The sequence below is a fragment of the Mya arenaria genome, chromosome 3 (assembly GCF_026914265.1).
Source record: "Mya arenaria isolate MELC-2E11 chromosome 3, ASM2691426v1".
NCBI classification, from domain to species: domain Eukaryota; kingdom Metazoa; phylum Mollusca; class Bivalvia; order Myida; family Myidae; genus Mya; species Mya arenaria.
The window spans coordinates 54,457,734-54,477,452 of NC_069124.1; the positions used below are offsets into that span (position 1 = coordinate 54,457,734).

Sequence of the window (19,719 nt, forward strand, 5' to 3'; positions counted from 1 at the left end):
GTTCTTGTTAAAACAAAGCACTAGTTTTCAGTAAAATTGCCGAATGTAATTTTGCGCGTTGAAGTGACATGAAATAAATAAAAAGTGCAGTGAACCCTCAAAACACCCCCACATCCCCACACCAACCCCCATTTAACCAAATGACACTGTCGTCGTCCTTTCAGACTGAACAGACGTATATTATTATAACGACCAGCACCAATTACCAGTTTGTTGTCGCACATAACGCAACTTTATCATTTAATAGCAACGAATAAAGATACCCCATTAAATGATTAGCCAATTTTTCTATGTTGAATTGATGAATTGCATTTGTCTGTGAGACCACCTGGTCGGTTTTGCCAGTAAGAGCGTATGGTTTGGGTATTTAATTGAGAGCATCACGCCTGAATCTTAGTGTGTCTGTCAACTTTGCAGAGCTGCAGATGTAAATGTACCAAGTACTGAGGGTGGATATGATGGTACTGGTAATAACCCAGGAATGCTGTCAGGCTAAAAGAACATCTTTTGTTTGAGCATCCCAAATCCTTGGTAAAGTACAAACTATATATGCATTTTACATTGTTTCTTTGAACAAACATATTGTGTAGTTCAAGTTCCTTCGAGAGCACCCTATGTCTGCTAAAAGCGGATTATAATTACACCGTTATTTGTTAAAGTTTTCGCCTTTCAGAGAACGAGGATATGGCGTGAGACTATATGCTAAATGGCGCAACAAAGGAAATGGCAAAAAACACACACCAAAACTTAAAGATTCATGACAACTGCTAGTGTTTTCATGTATGAGGTGGCTACATGATGCAGAAAATGCAGAGATAGCATTATTATGCCCATTTAAAAAAAAAAATACTTTAAGAATCTGTTTTGAAGGCTAGATTTGGCATTAAATTCAGAGTACAGCACTTCACCATTGTCTATAAGATGCTTATTTACACCTGATTTGCTATAAATCTCACTCATTGGAATCATTTACACACAAGTACTACAGAGTTGACTAACATCTTCATTTTTTTGAAATATTGGATTCAGAGCTGCATCTCCTGGATTCAGATTGCAGGACTACCGCCTGGGGAAAAGGCCGCAGCTAACTGGAGCTTATTGGCACATCATGATCTGCAAGCAAGACACAAAAGCAATGTTTTACACAAATAAAACTATCTGCCACTACTGTTAAAGTTTGAAAAAGGCCTGTAAACACTCATTTGAGGCATACAAAACCTTTAATATAGACATAAATGTGATAAATATGCAGAAAAGTTCATGAATTCAAAGATTTTCAGGACAAATTTAATAGAGTATATAGTCTTTTGGACATTTTGCAATCAGTTTTTAACAACTCAAAGGTAAATCTCATCTTATTGAGTACCCAGATGCATTTTGCAAGCATTCAAACCAGACATGCTTAGACTTTCTTCTTACTTGGAGATGGTATTCCTTTCTTGAAAATCCTTGCCGAGAGCCGGTATGGAAAACCACACGAGACCACAGTTTTACCAGCACTGGTTCTTGTCCTTGAAAATTCCTCTGTGGCTACAGCAACCAGGCTGGCTATTAAAATAAGCAATAAATTAGGGTTTTTAAAACATTTATAATGCATTAAGGTTGTGTTTTTTTAATGCATTAAGGGAAAAGGCTCTATTCTTTATGAAAGCTGCTCACTTTTTATTTATTTTGCCTTGAGAAATGTCAAGTTTTTCAATGAATAAACTGAATAAATGAATGAATTAATGAATATATATGATTGATATAATGAATTAATGATTTAATGAAAGGTGGCATTATTTCTTTAAAATTGGGATCTCATTGTGTTGCTGTGATTGTTAAAGTATATGTTTTCTTGTCCATAAGCTGAAAATCATATGCACACTAAATAAAACATCATTCTGCATCCTATGTGCAGTAAGTTTTGTTTAATTGCTTATAGAATTTTAAATTAATGTAATGTTTGCTTAAAAGAGCAAACAAAATGTGTGAATAGATGCACAATACAGACCAAAGACTGATACAAGTCAACAGTTTCATTAGAAAATAATATTATTATCAAAGCCACATCAGAAATGATTGACAACATGAAAGAAATTCATTTAGGAATGGAAGAAACAGTCTCAATGGGCTTTTATGACCAAACTGTCTCACTTTGTACTTCAGTTTGGATACCATTTTCTAATATATTATCTTGAAGTACTTACAAATTACAGCATGTTGGCAAACACCAAGTACAGCTTGGCCTCTGGTGGGCAGCTTGGTGGGGAGGGGGGTGGCTGTCTGGTTGGTTCTTCAGACAGTTCCTCCTGGGTCTGCTTCCTATGTTTAAAAATCCCTCCATTTATACTTTGGAATTAAAAGTGAGGCTTTCATTCATAAGTTACCATCATTTGGAACTATTTCCAAACATTAAATTGAAAGTGAAAGTAGTTTTTTTTTAAAATGTCAAAAATATATAAGAAAATTATATATTATTAATGTATATTATGTAATATAAGATTTTCACATTTCATACTCAAACACCAATATTCTATGGCTAAGCACTGTCAACTGGCCAAATTTCAACCAGATAGCTGTATAAATTAAGAATTTATAACAATTTAAAATAGGCCACCCCTCCAAAAGCTTCCTCTATATCAGGCGTGTGACCACAGTTATTTTTACTATATGTTTCATATAGACACTGACCTGGCTTTTGACTTTATACACACCCCAATTGAAAAACAAGGACATGGCATCTCTAGAACAATTCAAGACACAAAATATAATCGCAAGAAAACACGATGTTGACCATTGACCCGACTGTCAAAATTGAGTTCAAATACATAACCCTTCCGCCAGGGAGTCAATCGGCTACAAACAACTAATTTTCAGACTTCAACAAGCTATGATTTTTCCAATATTTACATTGAAAAATAATTTCTGCAATAGAGTGTCAAATTCAGTCAAGTTCTCTGCAAAAAGAAAATTTTTTTGCTTCTTTTTCATTCAATTTTATTAAAATATTGATACTTGAACACAAGCACTCTTTTTTTCTGTATTCACATCCGGATCTTGGTCAACGGGGGGCAGATAACTGTGGTCTTGAGCCATATATGACCACTGTGGCACGTCTTTTTCAACACATCGGTCGTTACAAAGCCACACGGTCTCTGTTTTGTTATCATCTGTAATACAGAGATTACGAAGACATACAAAACGATAACTGTGTTATGGAACATGAAATGTAAAATGGCACTATATTTTTGGTGAGTTTACCAACAAAATTACTTTTTTGTGAGAGTTATTGTGAGAAAAAGCAAAATGCACAGCACTTTACCATGTTAAATCGTGATCGTTTCAGGTTTATTCAATTGTTCCTGCAAATGCAGCTTTTGTCCTAAAATGAGTTTGTTCTCATAATAGTCAAAAGCTTACCTTTTTGCATCCAAGATGGCGGCTTTGTGTTTACAATTTTAATGCTAAAGTCAGGTATATTACCTGTCCTTAGTCATGCACGTTCTAGATGATCCGATTCTGAGTTTTGCCAAGAACTAGAACATTTAACACAACACATATTCAATCATATGCGACACTTCATTTCACGGTATTTAAATTTTTCTCATATTAAAACACAAAAAAACATTCCAACAGACAAAATTCAGCGCTTTCCTCCTTTAAGAACTAGCTGGCACCACAACGGAAGACGCGCTGGAGCATTTCTAACGCATAACAGAATGTTGTAGCTTCAATGATTCCTCAGGATTTTTTATGGAAAAAGATACTTTAAAATGTAGGGTTTCTCTTCAAATGTATACGAATGTTAAATCCATGTTCCACTCATTTATCTTACGGCAGACAACAATCGGTTATAAAAGCTCTGTTTGCAACTTAAAACATGGTTAATAGTAGAGAAAAGTAAAAGATATGAAACAAAATTATACACAATTACGTTAAGCATTAAAAAAAAGAATACTTCAAATAGTGATAAACATCAACTTGATGAATAAGTGAACGGTATGGTTTAACAGATAAACCGCATTATTTTCAAACATTTCGTTATGCAAGTGTTCCACAAACAAGTCACGATTCTGAGGTCAGGTTGTTTCCTTGTCGTATGGCATTCTTCTCAATAAAGCAGTCCAAAGCTCTCTTGCGCCCTCCCGTTTCGGACTGAACTTTGTGCATATATTGTGAAAAAATGGGTACTCTAAAAATATATAAGTGATATCTTTTAACACATTCACAGCAAACATTTTACTCGATTGTATTACAATATTCTTAATCACTGACTAGTCAATCGCTTGATTAGGTAAAATAAGTAAAATGAAGAAAAATGGTTCCGCTGGGGCTCGAACCCAGGACCTCTCGCGTGTGAAGCGAGCGTGATAACCACTACACTACGGAACCGATGATTTGGTCGTTTTATGTTTAAGTAAATATCTTATTTAAGCAAACGGTGTTAATCAAATAAAATTATATGGAGATGCCTGGGATCGAACCTGAGGCCTTTCACATGCAAAGCGAACGCTCTACCACTGAGCCACATCCCCAATATATTTTACTAACAAAAACAAATTTTGAAACAAACTTATATCGGTTTACTTCAGGTATTATTTTAATATTACGGAACGTGACAAATGTCGAGCGTTATTCAATAGATAAACCTGGTTTTGTTTTCATACATTTAATATTGCAAGTTATCCACAAACCTGTCAATCCAGAGTTCTCTTGCACCCTCCCGTTTTGGATTGGGCTTTGTAAATACGTGCATATTTATATTGTGAAAAGATCGGCACACTTAAATAAACAATAATTAACAAATTGATCGCAAACATTTAACTCGATCTTAATATAATTTTCTTTTATCACTGACTCGCTTGATTAGGCAAAGAAATAAGTAAAATGAAGAAAAATGGTTCCGCTGATGAACCCAGGACCTCTCGCGTGTGAAGCGAGCGTGATAACCACTACACTACGGAACCGCCGATTGGTCGTTTTATGTTTAAGTAAATATTTTATTCAAGCAAACGGTGTTAATCAAATAAAATTATATGGAGATGCCGGGGATCGAACCTGAGACCTTTCACATGCAAAGCGAACGCTCTACCACTGAGCCACATCCCCAATATATTTTACTAACAAAAACAAATTTTGAAACAAACTTATATCGGTTTACTTCAGGTATTATTTTAATATTACGGAACGTGACAAATGTCGAGCGTTATTCAATAGATAAACCTGGTTTTGTTTTCATACATTTAATATTGCAAGTTATCCACAAACCTGTCAATCCAGAGTTCTCTTGCACCCTCCCGTTTTGGATTGGGCTTTGTAAATACGTGCATATTTATATTGTGAAAAGATCGGCACACTTAAATAAACAATAATTAACAAATTGATCGCAAACATTTAACTCGATCTTAATATAATTTTCTTTTATCTCTGACTCGCTTGATTAGGCAAAGAAATAAGTAAAATGAAGAAAAATGGTTCCGCTGATGAACCCAGGACCTCTCGCGTGTGAAGCGAGCGTGATAACCACTACACTACGGAACCGCCGATTGGTCGTTTTATGTTTAAGTAAATATTTTATTCAAGCAAACGGTGTTAATCAAATAAAATTATATGGAGATGCCGGGGATCGAACCCGGGGCCTTTCACATGCAAAGCGAACGCTCTACCACTGAGCCACATCCCCTTATACTTCCGGCACGATAACATCTTTTCAGGTCAGAGGTTGCAGAATTCACTTTATTTGGCAAAATAAGAAGAAAACGTTTTACAACTCAGCAAAATAACAAATTGCTAATACGTTAACAATTATCAAATGTCACAGCACAAAAATAACAAACACTAACGGTACTTATTTTACGAGTTTACACTTATCGTCTTTATCTAGTTACGTAACGCGGCCATTTTAACAAAGTGAATGTTCGTGGGATTTTTTGATGATAATTATATGCAGAATTAAAATAAGTTCGTGAGTCAATCGCGATTAATATCGAGGACGCGATTTCGCTTTCTTCTTTGTATTGGCGAGCTACTCGTGTTTATGATAATGTTACACTTTATGAACTCCGAATTGGCAAACAACTAGTTGTCTAGGTAGATTGGAAGATCGGTGTTTTCTGTTTCGTGCTTGTCCTCGTGTTTCTCTGAAGAGCCATGTTCTTGAATATGTACATGCTTCTGGTGGAGTAATTTAAATTAGGTAATTGTATGGATCTAAAACTTGAATAATGGGGCGGTTTTTTTGGTGTGTGTTTTTTCAGATTTTGCTGGAGCACTGGTCAGAGACGGGGAAGGGATGCATCTCAGAAGGTTATTGCTGATAGAAGAAATGAATTGGATTATAGCTGAGGCTTGCAGGCGATGTTTCCGAGATAATTTGAATTCCGGATATTGAATGAAGTCGAATCGCCGGGACGCTGGAGACAAAGAGTGATTTGAGTTTGTGTTTATCTCTTATATCTTTGAGAGATTCCAGGAAAGTTTCCTTATATAGATTGTTGAGGAACACAAGAAATGTCTCATTGTTTACAGACTGCCTTTCAATATTTGTGACATAGCTTCTTCTTCCTTGACATTCTACACAGTATAGTTACTTCTGTTCAGCATTTATTCAACACAACCATGACTAGATCTGTATTTCATCATTTTAACACGTTTAAGTTTTTCAGTATTCTCCATGAAGTCTAGTCCACACCCTCATTAACCTTGATACTATTATCCTTAATCATCTCCCCTTATCCATTATACTGCCGAAAACTCACTTTACTTGTACCTCTCTGCATAACGTTGTGTTTCATAAGTATTTACCATGATTTTTAAACAATTAACAATTAAATATTTCAAATTAAACATAAACTTCGTGATGAAAGCTGCTCTTTTCTCTGTTATTTTTATTATTTTAGTGCATAGCGAGTAACATACACATTACTGGGATAACATATTACGCTGTTTCTTGTTTTTTTATTGTAAATGCGCATAGCCTAAGGCCTAAAAAAAAATATGTCTGTTTCCTGTAACCCGACCGACCGTAATTTTTTACCGCCGACCGCAATTTTTTTATGCCCCAAAATTCGAAAAGTCAGATTTTTAGCGATCTCTGGCCTATGATGACAACGATAATTTAAATATTTTGATAGTGTCCGAATCGTTGCATAGTTACAAACATTTCCGGTTTGGCAAGTTGAAACAATGGCAAAAACCTTAATGGCTGTGACATTAAACTGCAGGGCTTTCAATTGACCCGAGCTCCCGGGTTTTGATGCACGGGAATCGTAAATGACCCGAAATCAACGCATCATCCATTTGTAATATGCAACAGTTTTAACACGGGATATTTCGGTGTGAGAGTCGGTATCATCTGAAAGGAGCCTCAATGCATGATCTGAATGTTTGTTTAACCCGCAAGAGCAATTTACAGCCGAAGTGACAAGTGATTATCGATCTGGAATCTGATCGGTAACCTTGTCAATTAGCAGCGCTCAAACTCAATGACGTAATATTAACTCCGCCCATTATGCAAATTAACGGATACCTTCCGCTTTTTCGCTAAGTGCAATGGTTTTGAAAAAGAACAATGCTAGGATATATTTTGTTCATTTATTTTAAGTTTTTTTTTATTATATCTCCAGTTAATTAAAAAATATTCTTATAAGTTTTTAATGAGTTAACAGAAAAATAAACATTTTTCATACCACATGGTCTAAAAATCACGGAAAACAGGTGCACGCTAACTTCCTGTCAATTTTAATGAAAGTGAAAGGAGAACTACGTAGATCGTTGTTAGTGTTATAGTTTAGTTCTATCACGGACCTGGTTTATAGGTCCGTGGTTCTATAACAAAACTGCCATTCATGAAAAATACGATGTTGCAATACTGGCAATAGGAACGTTAAATGTTTTTGTTTACTTCCGGAAAAAAAGATAAACCTGAAAGTGAAAGTTAAAGTAAGAAAGATGTCGTTGCAACTAAACAATCGCTGGTGCATATTGGAATTTGACAAGGATGCACTGGATTACATAACGAAGATGCATTAACTAAATAATATTTTCGTCAGAGTCAGAACATATTTTACCAAGTTTTGACTCTGGGAATGTTTTGACCCCCGTAGTCCAGTCAAGTCCAGAAAAGGAAAAAACAACAAGGTATTCTATTGAAAGTTACATTGATTATCGTGCTTGAGATTTTTACAGAATGAAGAGTGGATCTAATACAGCAGATCTTTTTAAAACACTGAAAATTGTTAAAAAAATAAGTTGTGGAAACTATTTAAGGTACTGTACGTGTACTAGTTTTGCTGTTATACTGTTTAAAAAAGAAAATGGTATTACTTTTTATTAGTCAGTCTAAGCTTTTTTAATACTGATTCTAGTCTATTTAAACATATTCCAGTCCAATCTGTTATTTTACACTGTTCGCTGTCGAGTCAGCAGGTAAGGTTTAAGTGTCCAAGCAGTGAACAGCGTAGACCATGGGTCTACACTGGTCCCAAAGATCTGTACAATTCTGACAGCCTCTAAGAGTTAAATGGTTTAGTCATTGATTCTAGTAATTTATCAATCAAAGTATTGATTTATATAAAATTATGTTTTGTGGAGATTCTTGCCTGTTCTTGTTGTAACAGCATTTTATTTTATAATAGTTGTCATGTACATTTAATTGTAATACAACTTGATATTATTACACAGTCTATCTTAAAATAGTCTGTGCAATAATATCATGTTTTATTATTAGAAAATGTATGCATTTTGAAAGTTTTGTTTAAAACATTTGCCAAAAATAAATTGTCTAAATGTTCTTTGATTCACTCTTTCACTGGGTTATATTTGCAAAGTCTAAAGATGAACTGCTTCCCTGGTGAACATACTGACAATGCTCAAAATTGCACATAATGTTGCCACCGCTGGGAGTCGAACCCATGGCTTGCCCTTCAACAGGATGCATTCTACAACTGAAATACATGTACCATGGCTAAAAATAACTGATAAACAATGCTGTTTCTTTGTCAAGCGTCACCTCTATATAGATGTGAAAAAATCACTTAGTCTTGATTTATTACAATGATGATGTATTTTATGTTTTGATGGCTGTCAAGCTAGCATTTTTAGCTTATAAGTGGCAGAAAGATTGAATCTATATATCACACTGAATTCTTATTAAAATAATTCACCTGAAATAAACTTGAATATTGGATCATTCTGACATTTAAAAAAAAAAAAAAAAAAAAAAAAAAAATCCCTACCGACCGACCCATCTTTTTTTCAGCATGTTACAGGAAACAGACATATTTTTTTTTAGGCCTAATAAAAGAAAGGTGTTTGAACATAAAAAAAAGTTTTTGGAGGTCGATGATTTTAAGGTAAATTCTGTTCGTTGCCTCTCCATACGGGAATCAGGATAGAACATTATGAAAAAAATAACATTACGAAGTACTTTATTTGCATATTTATTTTGCAATATTTAATGTATTGTTTCAAACTATGCTGTATTCAACTTTGACTTTAATTGCAAAACAATTGAATACTTTATTTGAGCTAATTTATATGAATAGTATAATGATTTAGGTACATGTAGATCTCTTTTTTAATGTGTATTGTATTGTATTATTATTATTATTATTTTTGTTGTTGTTGTTGTTGTTGTTGTTGTTGTTGTTATTATTATTATTATTATTATTATCATCATTATTATTATTATTATTATTATTATTATTATTATTATTATTATTATTATTATTATTATTATTATTGTAAACAAAAGCCTTCTTGGATGTAAATAGGTAAAATTTGACTATTTCTACGTTTAATAGAATAAACTTGAAGAGACATATAGTTATGGACTTGCCCCTCACTTTTTCAAATCTTTTAGTACCTACATCGAGTACAAAAGAGTACAAGATAATCTTAGGACAACATTTAAATTAGCATGGAAACCTGAATCGACGTGAAATGACTACGACTTTACATGTGAAAGTGCAGGGCATTTAGCTGTTTCACACTGTATTTGTCCAAGAAAGTAGTTAGTTGGTAAACTCACCAAATATAAAGCGCCTTTATACATTTCATGTTATATGACAAAGTTCTTCTTCAAACAAAGCACTAGTTTTCAGTAAAATTGACGAATGTAATTTTGTACGTTGTAGTGACATGAAATAAATGAAAAAGTGCAGTGAAACCCCAAAACACCCCCACATACCAAAACCAACCCCCATTTAACCAAATGACACAGTCGTCGTCCTTTTCAGACTGAACAGACGTATATTATTATAACGACCAGCACCAATTACCAGTTTGTTGTCGCACATAACGCAACTTTACCATTTAATAGCACCGAATAAAGATACCCCATTAAATGATTAGCCAATTTTTCTATGTTGAATTGACGAATTGCATTTGTCTGTGAGACCACCTGGTCGGCTCTGCCAGTAAGAGCGTATGGTTTGGACATTTAATTGAGAGCATCACGCCTGAATCTTAGTGTGTCTGTCAACTTTGCAGAGATGCAGATGTAAATGTACCAGGTACGGGGGGGGGGGAGGGGCGGGTGGATATGATGGTACTGGTAACAACCTAGGATTGCTGTTAGGCTAAAAGAACATCTTATGTTTGAGCCTCCCAAATCATTGGTAAAGTACAAACTATATATGCATTTTACATTGTTTCTTTGAACAAACATATTGTGTAGTTCAAGTTCCTTCGAGAGCAGCCTATGTCTGCTAAAAGCGGATTATAATTACACCGTTATTTGTTAAAGTTTTCGCCTTTCAGAGAATGAGGATACATGACCACTGTGGCACGTCTTTTTCCACACAATGGTCGTTACAAAGGCACACGGTCTCTGTTTTGTTATCATCTTTAATACAGAGATTACGAAGACATACAGAACAATAACTGTGTTATGGAACATAAAATGTAGAATGGCACTATATTTTCAGTGAGTTTACCAACAATTTTTTTGTGAGAGTTATTGTGAGAAAAAGCAAAATGCACAGCACTTTATCAAATGAACTCGTGGTCGTTTCAGGTTGATTCAATTGTTCCTGCAAATGCAGCTATTGACCTAAAATGAGTTTGTTCTCATAATAGTCAAAAACCTACATTTTTACATCCAAGATGGCGGCTTTGTGTTTAAATTTTAATTGTTGAGTCAGGTCTATTACCTGCCCATAGTCAAGCACGTTCTAGATGATCCGATTCTGAGTTTTGCCCAGAACTAGAACATTTAACAAAACACATATCCAATCATATGCGACACTTCATTCGACGGTATTTAAATCTTGCTCTTATTAAAACTCAGAAAAACATTCCAACAGACCACATTCAGCGCTTTCCCCCATTAAGAACTCAGCTAGTTGGCACCACAACGGAAGAAGCGTTGGCGCATTTTTAACGCATAACATAATGTTGTAGTTCCAATGATTCATCAGGATATCAAAACCCGAGCTGACATTCAATGTTAAGCACACTTTTCATGGAAAAAGATACTTGAATAATGTAGGGTTTCCCTTCAAATGAATACGAATGTTAGATCCATTTTTCCACTCATTTATCTTACGGCAGACAACAATCGGTTATAAAAGCCATTTTTTCAACTTTAAACATGGTTTATAGAAGAGAAAAGTATACAGTATGAAATAAAAGTATACACATATACGTTATTAACGTATTTGTATTTACTTTTTAAAGCATAAAAAACACTACTTCAAATAAGTATAAACATCAACTTGATGAATAAGTGAACGTTACGGTTTAACAGATAAGCCGGATTATTTTCAAACATATAAGTATGCAAGTGTTCCACAAACAGGTCACGATTCTGATGTTATATTGTATCCTTGTATTATGGTCTTCTACTAAATAAAGCAAATCAGAGCTCTCTTGCGCCCTCCCGTTTCGGATTAGACTAGACGATTGGGGATCGAACCCGGGGCATGCAAAGCTAACGCTCTACCACTGAGCCTAATCCCCCATATATTTCACTAACGAAAACAATTTTTCAAATAAACTTATATCGGTTTACTCCAGTTATGAATTTAATATTACGGAACGTGACAGGTGTCGAGCGTTTTTCAACAAATAAACCTGATTTTGTTTTCATACATTTATTATTGCAAATTATCCACAAACCTGTCAATCTAGAGTTCTCTTGCACCCTCCCGTATTGATTGTATATATATATATATATATATATATTTATATTGTGAAAAGATCGGAATACTAAAACAAACAATGATTAACAAATTGAACGCAAACATTTTACTCGATCTTTATATAATTTTCTTTTATCACTGACTCGCTTGATTATGCAAAGAAAGAAGTAAAAATAATGGTTCCGCTGGGTCTCGAACCCAGGACCTCTCGCGTGTGAAGCGAGCGTGATAACAACTACACTACGGAACCGCCGATTGGTCGTTTTATGTTTAAAAAAATATATTATTTAAGCAAACGATGTTTATCAAATAAAATTATATGGAGATGCCGGGGATCGAACCCGGGGCCTTTCACATGCAAAGCGAACGCTCTACCACTGAGCCACATCCCCAATATACTTCACGTATGATAACATCTTTTCCGATTAACTTGTACGTGTTTATTTCATTTATGGTTTTGAGACACTTTATTCCCCGCTTTTTCAATTTTTCTCGTGTAAAACTCAGATAAAAAGATACCAACAGACCATAGTCACAGCTCTTCTCCATTTCCAACTAATTGTCACCACAACGGAAGACGCATTGGAGTATTTTTAACGAATAACAGATTATTGTAGCTCCAATGATTCCTCAGGATATCAAAATCGGGGCCGCCGTTTACTGTTGAGAACACTGTTTTATAAAAGAAAAATACTTTAAAATGTAGGGTTTGTCTTCAAATACAAGTATATACAAAAGTTAAATCCGTTTTCCACTCATTTATCAAACGGCAGACAACAATCGGTAATAAAAGCTCTGTTTTCAACTTAAAACATGGTTTATAGTAGAGAAAAGTAAATCGTATCAAATATAGTATATACAATACGTTTAGCATTAAAAAACAAGTATACTTTCAAATAGTTATAAACATCAACTTGATGAATAAGTGAACGTTACGGTTTAACAGATAAGCCGGATAATTTTCAAACATATTGTTATGCAAGTGCTCCACAAACAAGTCACGATTCTGATGTCAGGTTGTTTCCTAGTCTTCTGGCCGCCTATTACTCAATAAAGCAAACCAAAGCTCTCTTGCGTCCTCCCGTTTCGGACTGAACTTTGTGCATATATTGTGAAAAGATCGGTACTCTAAAAAACATACAATGATTTGTTTTAACACATTCACAGCAAACATTTTACTCGATTTGATTACAATATTCTTATATGACTGACTAGTCAATCGTTCGATTAGGTAAAGAAATCAGTAAAATATGAAGAATGGTTCCGCTGGGGCTCGAACCAAGGACCTCTCGCGTGTGAAGCGAGCGTGATAACCACTACACTACGGAACCGATGATTTGGTATTTTATGCTTCTGCATATAATTAAAGCAAACGGTGTTAATCAAATAAAAGTATATGGAGATGCCGGGGATCGAACCCGGGGCCTTTCACATGCAAAGCGAACGCTCTACCACTGAGCCACATCCCCCTTATACTCACGTATGATAACATCTTTTCCGATTAACTTGGACGTGTTTATTTCATTTATGGTTTTGAGACACTTTATTCCCCGCTTTTTCAATTTTTCTCGTGTAAAACTCAGAAAAAAGATACCAACAGACCATAGTCACAGCATTTCTCCATTTCCAACTAATTGTCACAACAACGGAAGACGCGTTTGGGTATTTTTAACGAATAACAGAATGTTGTAGCTCCAATGATTCCTCAGGATATCAAAATCGGGGCCGCCGTTTACTGTTGAGAACACTGTTTTATTAAAGAAAAATACTTTAAAATGTAGGATTTGTCTTCAAATACATGTATATACAAAAGTTAAATCCGTTTTCCACTCATTTATCTTACGGCAGACAACAATCGGTAATAAAAGCTCTGTTTTCAACTTAAAACATGGTTTATAGTAGAGAAAAGTAAACCGTATCAAATATAGTATACACAATACGTTTAGCATTAAAAACAAGCATACTTCAAATAGTTATAAACATCAACTTGAAAAATAAGTGAACGTTACGGTTTAACAGATAAGCCGGATAATTTTCAAACATATTGTTATGCAAGTGCTCCACAAACAAGTCACGATTCTGATGTCAGGTTGTTTCCTAGTCTTCTGGCCGCCTATTACTCAATAAAGCAAACCAAAGCTCTCTTGCGTCCTCCCGTTTCGGACTGAACTTTGTGCATATATTGTGAAAAGATCGGTACTCTAAAAAATATACAATGATTTGTTTTAACACATTCACAGCAAACATTTTACTCGATTTGATTACAATATTCTTATATGACTGACTAGTCAATCGTTTGATTAGGTAAAGAAATCAGTAAAATATGAAGAATGGTTCCGCTGGGGCTCGAACCCAGGACCTCTCGCGTGTGAAGCGAGCGTGATAACCACTACACTACGGAACCGATGATTTGGTATTTTATGCTTCTGCATATAATTAAAGCAAACGGTGTTAATCAAATAAAATTATATGGAGATGCCGGGGATCGAACCCGGGGCCTTTCACATGCAAAGCGAACGCTCTACCACTGAGCCACATCCCCCTTATGCTTCACGTATGATTACATATTTTCGTATTAACTTGGACGTGTTTATTTCATTTATTGTTTAGAGACAGTTTATTCCCGCTTTTTAAATTTTCCTCGTGTAAAACTCAGAAAAAAGATACCAACAGACCATAGTCACAGCATTTCTCCATTTCCAACTAATTGTCACCACAACGGAAGACGCGTTTGGGTATTTTTAACGAGTAACAGAATGTTGTAGCTCCAATGATTCCTCAGGATATCAAAATCGGGGCCGCCGTTAACTGTTGAGAACACTGTTTTATAAAAGAAAAATACTTTAAAATGTAGGGTTTGTCTTCAAATACATGTATATACAAAAGTTAAATCCGTTTTCCACTCATTTATCTTACGGCAGACAACAATCGGTAATAAAAGCTCTGTTTTCAACTTAAAACATGGTTTATAGTAGAGAAAAGTAAACCGTATCAAATATAGTATACACAATACGTTTAGCATTAAAAACAAGCATACTTCAAATAGTTATAAACATCAACTTGAAAAATAAGTGAACGTTACGGTTTAACAGATAAGCCGGACAATTTTCAAACATATTGTTATGCAAGTGCTCCACAAACAAGTCACGATTCTGATGTCATGTTGTTTCCTAGTCTTCTGGCCGCCTATTACTCAATAAAGCAAACCAAAGCTCTCTTGCGTCCTCCCGTTTCGGACTGAACTTTGTGCATATATTGTGAAAAGATCGGTACTCTAAAAAATATACAATGATTTGTTTTAACACATTCACAGCAAACATTTTACTCGATTTGATTACAATATTCTTATATGACTGACTAGTCAATCGTTTGATTAGGTAAAGAAATCAGTAAAATATGAAGAATGGTTCCGCTGGGGCTCGAACCCAGGACCTCTCGCGTGTGAAGCGAGCGTGATAACTACTACACTACGGAACCGATGATTTGGTATTTTATGCTTCAGCATATAATTAAAGCAAACGGTGTTAATCAAATAAAATTATATGGAGATGCCGGGGATCGAACCCGGGGCCTTTCACATGCAAAGCGAACGCTCTACCACTGAGCCACATCCCCCTTATGCTTCACGTATGATTACATATTTTCCTATTAACTTGGACGTGTTTATTTCATTTATTGTTTAGAGACACTTTATTCCCGCTTTTTAAATTTTTCTCGTGTAAAACTCAGAAAAAAGATACCAACAGACCATAGTCACAGCATTTCTCCATTTCCAACTAATTGTCACCACAACGGAAGACGCGTTTGGGTATTTTTAACGAGTAACAGAATGTTGTAGCTCCAATGATTCCTCAGGATATCAAAATCGGGGCCGCCGTTTACTGTTGAGAACACTGTTTTATAAAAGAAAAATACTTTAAAATGTAGGGTTTGTCTTCAAATACATGTATATACAAAAGTTAAATACGTTTTTCACTCATTTATCTTATGGCAGACAACAATCGGTAATAAAAACTCTGTTTCAACTTAAAACATGGTTTATAGTAGAGAAAAGTAAACCGTATCAAATATAGTATACACAATACGTTTAGCATTAAAAAAAACATACTTCAAATAGTTATAAACATCAACTTGATGAAGAAGTTAACAGATAAGCCGGATAATTTACAAACATATTGTTATGCAAGTGTTCCACAAACAAGTCACCATTCTGATGTTAGGTTGTTTTCTAGTCTTGTGGCCTATCACTCATTAAAGCAATCCAAAGCTCTCTTGCGCCCTCCCGTTTCGGACAGAACTTTGTGCATATATTGTGAAAAGATCGGTACTCTTAAAAAACATACAATGATTTGTTTTAACACATTCACACCAAACATTTTACTCAATTTTATTACAATATTCTTATATGACTGACTAGGCAATCGTTTGATTAAATCAGTAAAGAAATCAGTAAAACATGAAGAATGGTTCCGCTGGGGCTCGAACCCAGGACCTCTCGCGTGTGAAGCGAGCGTGATAACCACTACACTACGGAACCGATGACTTTGTTTTTTATGCTTCTGCATATAATTAAAGCAAACGGTGTTAATCAAATAAAATTATATGGAGATGCCTGGGATCGAACCTGAGGCCTTTCACATGCAAAGCGAACGCTCTACCACTGAGCCACATCCCCTTATACTTCACGTATGATATCATCTTTTCCGATTAACTTGTACGTGTTTATTTCATTAATGGTTTTGAGACACTTTATTCCCCGCTTTTTAATTTTTTCTCGTGTAAAACTCAGATAAAAAGATACCAACAGACCATAGTCACAGCTCTTCTCCATTTCCAACTAATTGTCACCACAACGGAAGACGCGTTTGGGTATTTTTAACGAATAACAGAATGTTGTAGCTCCAATGATTCCTCAGGATATCAAAATCGGGGCCGCCGTTTACTGTTGAGAACACTGTTTTATAAAAGAAAAATACTTTAAAATGTAGGGTTTGTCTTCAAATACATGTATATACAAAAGTTAAATCCGTTTTCCACTCATTTATCTTATGACAGACAACAATCGGTAATAAAAGCTCTGTTTTCAACTTAAAACATGGTTTATAGTAGAGAAAAGTAAACCGTAACAAATATAGTATACACAATACGTTTAGCATAAAAAAGCATACTTCAAATAATTATAAACATCAACTTGATGAAGAAGTGAACGGTACGGTTGAAAAGATTAGCTGGATAATTTTCAAACATATTGTTATGCAAGTGTTCCACAAACAAGTCACGATTCTGATGTCAGGTTGTTTCCTAGTCTTCTAGCCTATTACTCAGTAAAGCAATCCAAAGCTCTCTTGCGCCCTCCCGTTTCGGACTGAACTTTGTGCATAAATTGTGAAAAGATCGATACTCTAAAAAATATACAATGATTTGTTTTAACACATTCACAGCAAACATTTTACTCAATTTTATTACAATATTCTTATATGACTGACTAGTCAATCGTTTGATTAGGTAAAGAAATCAGTAAAATATGGAGACTGGTTCCGCTGGGGCTCGAACCAAGGACCTCTCATGTGTGAAGCGAGCGTGATAACAACTACACTTCGGAACTGATGACTTGGTTTTTTATGCTTCTGCATATAATTAAAGCAAACGGTGTTAATCAAATAAAATTATATGGAGATGCCGGGGATCGAACCCGGGGCCTTTCACATGCAAAGCGAACGCTCTACCACTGAGCCACATCCCCCTTATACTTCACGTATGATAACATCTTTTACAATTAACTTGTACGTGTTTATTTCATTTATGGTTTTGAGACACTTTATCCCCGCTTTTTCAATTTTTCTCGTGTAAAACTCAGAAAAAAGATACCAACAGACCATAGTAACAGCTCTTCTCCATTTCCAACTTATTGTCACCACAACGGAAGACGCGTTGGGGTATTTTTAACGAATAACAGAATGTTGTAGCTCCAATGATTCCTCAGGATATCAAAATCGGGGCCGCCGTTTACTGTTGAGAACACTGTTTTATAAAAGAAAAATACTTTAAAATGTAGGGTTTCTCTTCAAATACATGTATATACAAAAGTTAAATCCGTTTTCCACTCATTTATCTTATGGCAGACAAAAATCGGTAATAAAAGCTCTGTTTTCAACTTAAAACATGGTTTATAGTAGAGAAAAGTAAACCGTATCAAATATAGTATACACAACACGTTTAGCATAAAAAAAGCATACTTCAAATAGTTATAAACATCAACTTGATAAAGAAGTTAACAGATAAGCCGGATAATTTTCAAACATATTGTTATGCAAGTGTTCCACAAACAAGTCACGATTCTGATGTCAGGTTGTTTCCTAGTCTTCTGGCCTATTACTCAATAAAGCAAACCAAAGCTCTCTCGTTTCGGACTGAACTTTGTGCATATATTGTGAAAAGATCGGTACTCTAAAAAACATACAATGATTTGTTTTAACACATTCACACCAAACATTTTACTCGATTTGATTACAATATTCTTATATGACTGACTAGTCAATCGTTTGATTAGGTAAAGAAATCAGTAAAATATGAAGAATGGTTCCGCTGGGGCTCGAACCCAGGACCTCTCGCGTGTGAAGCGAGCGTGATAACCACTACACTACGGAACCGATGATTTGGTATTTTATGCTTCAGCATATAATTAAAGCAAACGGTGTTAATCAAATAAAATTATATGGAGATGCCGGTGATCGAACCCGGGGCCTTTCACATGCAAAGCGAACGCTCTACCACTGAGCCACATCCCCCTATACTTCACGTCTGATAACATCTTTTCCGATTAACTTGGACGTGTTTATTTCATTTATGGTTTTGAGACACTTTATTCCCCGCTTTTTCAATATTGCTCGTGTAAAACTCAGATAAAAAGATACCAACAGACAATATTCACAGCTCTTCTCCATTTCCAACTAATTGTCACCACAACGGAAGACGCGTTGGAGTATTTTTAACGAATAACAGAATGTTGTAGCTCCAATGATTCCTCAGGATATCAAAATCGGGGCCGCCGTTTACTGTTGAGAACACTGTTTTATAAAAGAAAAAATACTTTAAAATGTAGGGTTTCTCTTCAAATACATGTATATACAAAAGTTAAATCCGTTTTCCACTCATTTATCTTATGGCAGACAACAATCGGTAATAAAAGCACTGTTTTCAACTTAAAACATGGTTAATAGTAGAGAAAAGTAAACCGTATCAAATATAGTATACACAATACGTTTAGTATTGAAACGAACAGACAATAGTCACAGCTCTTCTCCATTTCCAACTAATTGTCACCACAACGGAAGACACGTTGGAGTATTTTTAACGAATAACAGAATGTTGTAGCTCCAATGATTCCTCAGGATATCAAAATCGGGGCCGCCGTTTACTGTTGAGAACACTGTTTTATAAAAGAAAAATACTTTAAAATGTAGGGTTTCTCTTCAAATACATGTATATACAAAAGTTAAATACGTTTTTCACTCATTTATCTTATGGCAGACAACAATCGGTAATAAAAACTCTGTTTCAACTTAAAACATGGTTTATAGTAGAGAAAAGTAAA

The 19,719-nt window shown here is 35.0% G+C and overlaps 17 non-coding genes across 17 annotated transcripts; all 17 read right to left on the bottom strand.

Annotated features, from left to right (window-relative positions):
- Window positions 1-4,301: 4,301 nt before the first annotated feature.
- Trnav-cac (transfer RNA valine (anticodon CAC)) lies at window positions 4,302-4,374 on the bottom strand. Its single transcript has one exon. It is a non-coding gene; the product is annotated as a tRNA-Val (tRNA).
- Window positions 4,375-4,445: 71 nt separating this feature from the next.
- Trnaa-ugc (transfer RNA alanine (anticodon UGC)) lies at window positions 4,446-4,517 on the bottom strand. The gene has a single exon. It is a non-coding gene; the product is annotated as a tRNA-Ala (tRNA).
- Window positions 4,518-5,019: 502 nt separating this feature from the next.
- On the bottom strand, window positions 5,020-5,091 carry Trnaa-ugc (transfer RNA alanine (anticodon UGC)). Its single transcript has one exon. It is a non-coding gene; the product is annotated as a tRNA-Ala (tRNA).
- Window positions 5,092-5,593: 502 nt separating this feature from the next.
- Window positions 5,594-5,665, bottom strand: Trnaa-ugc (transfer RNA alanine (anticodon UGC)). The gene has a single exon. It is a non-coding gene; the product is annotated as a tRNA-Ala (tRNA).
- Window positions 5,666-12,302: 6,637 nt separating this feature from the next.
- Window positions 12,303-12,375, bottom strand: Trnav-cac (transfer RNA valine (anticodon CAC)). Its single transcript has one exon. It is a non-coding gene; the product is annotated as a tRNA-Val (tRNA).
- A 70-nt stretch (window positions 12,376-12,445) lies between these two features.
- Trnaa-ugc (transfer RNA alanine (anticodon UGC)) lies at window positions 12,446-12,517 on the bottom strand. The gene has a single exon. It is a non-coding gene; the product is annotated as a tRNA-Ala (tRNA).
- An 866-nt stretch (window positions 12,518-13,383) lies between these two features.
- Trnav-cac (transfer RNA valine (anticodon CAC)) lies at window positions 13,384-13,456 on the bottom strand. Its single transcript has one exon. It is a non-coding gene; the product is annotated as a tRNA-Val (tRNA).
- A 66-nt stretch (window positions 13,457-13,522) lies between these two features.
- On the bottom strand, window positions 13,523-13,594 carry Trnaa-ugc (transfer RNA alanine (anticodon UGC)). The gene has a single exon. It is a non-coding gene; the product is annotated as a tRNA-Ala (tRNA).
- An 862-nt stretch (window positions 13,595-14,456) lies between these two features.
- Trnav-cac (transfer RNA valine (anticodon CAC)) lies at window positions 14,457-14,529 on the bottom strand. The gene has a single exon. It is a non-coding gene; the product is annotated as a tRNA-Val (tRNA).
- Window positions 14,530-14,595: 66 nt separating this feature from the next.
- Window positions 14,596-14,667, bottom strand: Trnaa-ugc (transfer RNA alanine (anticodon UGC)). Its single transcript has one exon. It is a non-coding gene; the product is annotated as a tRNA-Ala (tRNA).
- Window positions 14,668-15,529: 862 nt separating this feature from the next.
- Window positions 15,530-15,602, bottom strand: Trnav-cac (transfer RNA valine (anticodon CAC)). The gene has a single exon. It is a non-coding gene; the product is annotated as a tRNA-Val (tRNA).
- A 66-nt stretch (window positions 15,603-15,668) lies between these two features.
- Window positions 15,669-15,740, bottom strand: Trnaa-ugc (transfer RNA alanine (anticodon UGC)). Its single transcript has one exon. It is a non-coding gene; the product is annotated as a tRNA-Ala (tRNA).
- An 849-nt stretch (window positions 15,741-16,589) lies between these two features.
- Window positions 16,590-16,662, bottom strand: Trnav-cac (transfer RNA valine (anticodon CAC)). Its single transcript has one exon. It is a non-coding gene; the product is annotated as a tRNA-Val (tRNA).
- A 66-nt stretch (window positions 16,663-16,728) lies between these two features.
- On the bottom strand, window positions 16,729-16,800 carry Trnaa-ugc (transfer RNA alanine (anticodon UGC)). The gene has a single exon. It is a non-coding gene; the product is annotated as a tRNA-Ala (tRNA).
- A 996-nt stretch (window positions 16,801-17,796) lies between these two features.
- Trnaa-ugc (transfer RNA alanine (anticodon UGC)) lies at window positions 17,797-17,868 on the bottom strand. Its single transcript has one exon. It is a non-coding gene; the product is annotated as a tRNA-Ala (tRNA).
- An 834-nt stretch (window positions 17,869-18,702) lies between these two features.
- Window positions 18,703-18,775, bottom strand: Trnav-cac (transfer RNA valine (anticodon CAC)). Its single transcript has one exon. It is a non-coding gene; the product is annotated as a tRNA-Val (tRNA).
- A 66-nt stretch (window positions 18,776-18,841) lies between these two features.
- Trnaa-ugc (transfer RNA alanine (anticodon UGC)) lies at window positions 18,842-18,913 on the bottom strand. The gene has a single exon. It is a non-coding gene; the product is annotated as a tRNA-Ala (tRNA).
- Window positions 18,914-19,719: the final 806 nt, after the last annotated feature.